This window comes from Manihot esculenta, chromosome 17 (genome assembly GCF_001659605.2).
Source record: "Manihot esculenta cultivar AM560-2 chromosome 17, M.esculenta_v8, whole genome shotgun sequence".
In the NCBI taxonomy this organism is placed as follows: domain Eukaryota; kingdom Viridiplantae; phylum Streptophyta; class Magnoliopsida; order Malpighiales; family Euphorbiaceae; genus Manihot; species Manihot esculenta.
Window position 1 is genome coordinate 31271966 of NC_035177.2, and position 6000 is coordinate 31277965.

Genomic DNA, 6000 nt, shown 5'->3' on the forward strand with positions numbered 1-6000 from the left:
TGGGCGCCCCGTGCCTGAGGTCGCTGCAGAGGTGGCTCGGGTTGTTTCTACCAAGAAGGTTAGCCGGCCTCTTGCTAGAGCTCCTTCTCGGGCTCCAAAGTCGAGCTCCCATGGTGCCAGACCCTCTCGGTCATCTCGTCATGGCAGGTCGACCCCTGCCTTGAAACCTGTTCAGGAGGCTAAATCTGGTCAGGGTTCTACGGAGGATGCGGAGGGAGCTCCCCTAACTGTTGTGAAGCAGGCAGGGGATTTTGGACAGATGAGGACGGATCTTGCTCTTTCTGTTGAGGAGGCGCCAGGGGGGAGGCTTGAATCCCCTATTATTGAAGAGGAGGCTCCTGGGACAGGACTGGAGATCGTTCTTGTTGATGATAGTGTCCCGGAGGTTCCTACCTGAGATGCCCCTGAGGAAGTGAGGTCCGACCTTGCCAAGGACGAGGATGTCATAGAGAAGGTAGGGGACAAACGTCCTGCCTCCCTCGAAATGCCATCCCCAGCTCCAGCTCAAAAGAGATCCAAAGCTTCTAAGGGATCCGCTCCTGCTCTCCCTCCTATTGGGAAAGAGAAAGAAGTCCTTGTGATACCACTGTTGTCTGCTCCTGATAACGACATTCTGAACGCAGAGGATATCACTCATCAGTCCCCGGCTAGTGTGGTTGCTGAGATTGTCAAGGAACGGATGTTCGGTGGTGTCTTGGAGGCTTCGGATCTGCGCTTGCTTGCTCTCACTGGTCTTTTGGCCAGCTCTACTAGGGAGCAAGCAGCGTTCCGTTCCCGACCTCGCGAGGAGCTCGGAGATACGATCAGGGAGATGCTCCTGATGGTAAGCTAAGCTACCTCCTTTGCTTTTATTCTGGTTTTCTTTGTGTTAACAGTCCTTTCCTTTGTTTTAGGTGATGGGCCTCTTCATGGAGGTGGATGCCTGCGATCACTTACTCCGGGAATCTGTGGACCGCCGGATAGAGGAGGCGCGCCTGGAGGAGAATTTGTCTGCGACTAGTGATGCCAGGGGCAACCTTACAGTAGCTCGAGCTCATACTGAGTCCCTCCAAGCGAAGCTGCATTCTGCCTTGGAGGCCCTCAAAAGAGCCGACGAGAGGATGGCTGAGGCACAAAAGCATACCAAGTCCCTGGAGGCAGAGTTGTCTCATACTCGCAGGGTTCTCAAGGAGTCTGATGAGAGGGCGGCTGTAGCAGAGATTCGAAGTGAAGAAGTTTCGAAGCAGCTATCCTCCCTGGTGGAGATCCTCCATGAAAGGGATGAGGCGATAAGCCAAAAGGAGGAAGTCCAACGCCAATATGAGGCCCTGAAGGCTGATTTTGAAGGGCTTCAAGTTCACCTAAATAAGGTGAATATTCAAAAGGAGAAGGCCTTGGTTCGGGTGGAGATCCTTGAGCAGGAGCTGAGCATGAGTTCTGCGCGTATCAGAGACCTGGCTTCATCGGCCGAGGAGTCTACGCTTCGTAACCAACAGCTTAGCCATGAAGTCAGGGCTGCAGAGCGTAAATGTTTAGCCCTGCTCAAGGTGGTTAAACATGCCGAGGATAAGATCCAGCGGGAGTGCGAGAGGCGTCTGGAGGAGTATTAGGAGTCGGATGAGCTGAAAGGAAAGATTGAGCAGGCCTGTGAAGCTCACCTCCAAGACTATAAGGATTCTTCTGAATTGAAGGCGGTTATAGCTGAGGCCTGCGAGTTGCATCTAGACGAATATAAAGCCTCCGAGGAGATGAAAACTGCTATTTGGCAAAAAGTCTTTCGTATGTTTAGATCTGGTTATAATAGGGGTTTAAGGGAAGCCAGACGTGCTCCTGATACCCCTCTGACAAAACTTCGAGCTAGAGAAGTGGGTTCTGATGGTGAGGAGGTTCTGTACGGGGAGGATGATTTCCCCTTGCCTAGGGGGACCTCTCGTATTGCAGCTGGGTCTTCTGGGGAAGAGTCCGAGCAACAGGAGGACAATATGGAGGACTTCGAGACTGAGGGCGAAGACCCCGAGCCTGAGGAGGGAGACCCTAGCCCAGGGTTGGAGGGTGCCTATAATACCCGGCTAGACTCCGGTATCGGAATTCCTACCGTCCGGTGGAATCTCGGATGTCGGGAGCCTCTAGTGGGGTAGAATCATGTTTTCATAAAATGTTTTAAGGTATTTCATGGTTTTAAGTAAAATGGAAATGAGTTTTTGCATGAAAACAACCTTGAAGGAAAATTCAGGTTCGGTCGCCGAACATGCATGCCTTCGGGAGCGCCTTTAGGCCCCCGAAAACATAAGTGAGGAAAGTCCAGGTTCGGCCGCTGAACCTCAAGTTCGGCCGCCGAACATGGCATGCATGCGGAGGCACATTCGGCCCCCGAACGTGGCCTGGCCAGCCACTATAAAAGGGTCCCTTAGCCGAAAACGGGCGAGTTTTTCTCCCCGTTGTCGGCCAAGGTGAGTCCTCCGCCACCCCTCACCGATCTTGAGTCTTTTCCTTCAGATCTTTCAAGTTTTTCACTAGTTTTCATCTTGTTTTGAAGATTTCCGAGTTTTGAGCAAGTTTTGGAGCTTTGAGGTTCAAAAACTCAAATCTCTTCCAACTCCAAGTTAGATCGCCTCCACCCTCGATCTTCAAGAGGTAAGAGTCGATCTCTAGCTTACTTTATGTTTTAAGCAAGTTTTATGTAAGTTCATGGGGTAGAAAATGCTTGTGTAGCTTATGTTGAGCTTATGGGTTTTTGATGTGATTTTTGAACAATATGAGTTGCTTGTGTGTTGTAGTTGGGGTTTTGATGGTTTGATGCCCCTAGGAACTTGTATGCTTGTGTATGAGTGTTGTAGAATAGGTTTATGCATGTTTGGATGAGATAGAAGGCATAAATGCATAGGGGAGCTGAGTTTCTGCCATTCTGGGAGAAACCAGGTTCGGCAGCCGAAGGAACTTTCGGCCGCCGAACATGCTTGTGGAGGTAGCCTTCGGCTGCCGAAGCTTGCCCCCGAAAGGAGACTTTCGTCTCTGTCTGGAACTTTTGGCCGCCGAAAGTGCCGCCGAACATGCATGAGTTTCGCCTCTGTCTGGGAGTTTCGGCCGCCGAAGGTGCCGCCGAACCTGCCTGACTTTCGGCTCTGGAGGGACTTTCGGCCGCCGAACCTGCCGCTGAAAGTGCCCTGTCCAGCCCTTTCTTGCATGTTTTTCTATGATTATTCCATGATGTTTTAGGGGGTTTTTGGGGAATAGTTTAGAGTTATGTTCACGTATGTTTGGTCCCTCATTTGAGTCCACCTGTGTAGGTTCGGACCCGAGGAACCGAGGACCCCAGCAGTGAGTCTGTTGCCCCAGTGTCTGGTCAGAGCTATCCAGAGGTGAGTGGAATAAACCTTTACGTTTAAAGTAAATAAATTTCAAAGTTTTGACATTGTTCATGCATCATGAATGCCATGTAATGAATTAGGTTGCTTGCATTAGAATTCACGAATATGTTGCATTGCACATTTTGATGTTGATGTGGATGAATGTTGAATGATCCATAGCCCTCAATCTATGATATGACGATATGATATGTACGGTACGGAAAGTAAGACCAGTGGGACCCATTCTATGTTCGCTGGCACTATGTAAGGGAAAGACCAGGACCCATTCTACGTTCTGGCACAGTTGGACACTGTTATGTTATGATATGTAAGGGAAAGACCAGGACCCATTCTACGTTTTGGCACAGTTGGACCATGTAGAGGGCTATTGGTGACAAGTTCATCCTTGATGTGATTAGCTGTGATGTGATGCATTTCATGTTATCATATGTTTTAAGTGTTTTATTATTCTGCTCACTGGGCTCTAGTAGCTCACCCCTCTCCCAATTTCCCCAGGATTGCAGGTACAGGGTAGACCAGGAGGTTTACAAGAGTAATGAAGTCACGTGTATGTAATAGTTAGTGTGGACATGATAGATGTATTAATGTTATGTAAAAGTACAGTTTCAGTCATGTAATGATATTGAGGATTAGATATTGTGCTTGACATTGTGTATGAGGTATCCCTTTTATTACATGATCAAAATGTTTTATTATGTTTATGAAAGCCAACTCATCTTATGATGTATCGCCCATTGGGGCATTGATGAGATCCCACAGAGGGATCATGATTATGATTATGGCTATGTGCAGTGCATGTTCAGGTTGAGTTGGATGTATGAAAGAAAAGTTTTAAATTTTTTTATGTATGTTGTGATCATGTATGGGATTAAACAGATTTTCAGGTTGCAAGTCAGGCTTGCTACGGGTCTTGGCGGCCTTAAGCCGACCCGGATCCTAGCGCCGGTAGCGGTCCGATTTTCGGGTCGTTACAGTGCCAGATCCCCTCCGGATGTAAATGTAAATAAAGATACTATAGGTGATGACATTCTGAGAGATGTAAGTCCCTTGAGGACTGTTTTTCCTTCAAACCCATCAGATAAATAAGTTGTACTATCTTCTTCTTCTAATGAAAGTTTTAATTTCTTTTACTTGAACTATTATTGCTTTTGTTTTATTCTTGAACTTATCTTTTCTTATCGTAACTGGAGCACTTAATCTCCATATCTCGTGATTTATATTTTACTAAGATATTTAACTTAAGAAATTTTGTTCATAAGCCATTTCCTATTTGAACTAGTCGAGCTGGATTATTTTTAGCCATGAGCTCGGCTTTCAGATTACGTACCTTTTGATGGTGAATAACAGGGCTGATTTTTTGCCTTTAATTCTGTCTCGACGGGGATTGGAGCTGAGGTATTCTCTGTTTCATGCCATTGGATTTCCCTTGGAGTGCCCCTTTACTTCCTCAATATTTATTACATGAGTAGTGAGGGAGTGAATCTCTGTATTTTATTTGTGCTCGCATGGCCTCCCCTTAGGCGATTTTGCTTTGCCTTTTTTAGTTGTAAGGTCGGCTGTCTGGTCCTTGCCTTTCTACGTGCTCCACTGGGACGGGGAGGTCGGCTTTTATCGTTTTTTTCTTTTTGTTGGGATTGTTAAATGTTTGCTTATGACCAATTGGCCCGAGCTGAGAATGCGATCTTTTGCCTGTGTCTATCTTTCTGAATGTCACATATTGCGAGTCTATCCGAGCTGGGAGATCAGTTCTTTGCTTTTTGCTTAGGCTTTTATACCTGCAATCTGCAGCTCGTCCTATACTTCTGAGTATTGTCCGGACGCTTTGCAGTTCGGACCTCCTTCTAGGCTAGCTAACTCAGCACTAGAAGTTGATTTGTGAGGTTAATGTTGTACCGAGCTCGCTTTTGGAGATTGGCCTAGGGCTGTGACGCTCTTGGCTATTGTGCCCCGAGCTCCTTCGGGAGGTCGGAATTTGATTTTTCGTCAGTAACTTAGGATTTGTCTTTTTTGTTTTCCCGGGAGTTCTAGGGGATCTCGGTCTTCTTTGTTTTCCCGGGAGTTCTAGGGGATCCCGGTTTTCATGCTCCGGGAGGTCTTTTAAGATCCTCACCGGCCGTTTTTGTTTTGTTTTCCCGAGAGTTCTTGGGGATCCCGGTCTTCTTTGTTTTCCCGGGAGTTCTAGGGGATCCCGGTCTTCATGCTTCGGGAGGTCTTTTAAGATCCTCACCGGCCATTTTTATTTTGTTTTCCCAGGAGTTCTTGGGGATCCCGGTCTTCTTTGTTTTCCCGGGAGTTCTAGGGGATCCCGGTCTTCATGCTCCGGGAGGTCTTTTAAGATCCTCACCGGCCGTTTTTGTTTTGTTTTCCCGGGAGTTCTTGGGGGATCCCGGTCTTCTTTGTTTTCCCGGGAGTTCTAGGGTATCCCGGTCTTCATGCTCCGGGAGGTCTTTTAAGATCCTCACCAGCTGTTTTTGTTTTGTTTTCCCGGGAGTTCTTAGGGATCCCGGTCTTCTGCCCCTGAGGTTTCTCTGCCACAGGGTCTTCGTATTATGTTTTTCCTTTTGAAAAGTGACATTCATAATAGAAATAACATTATCATATAAAGAATGGCGTCATTTTATTCAGTTGTGTTTTTCAGGGTATAATATTTTTC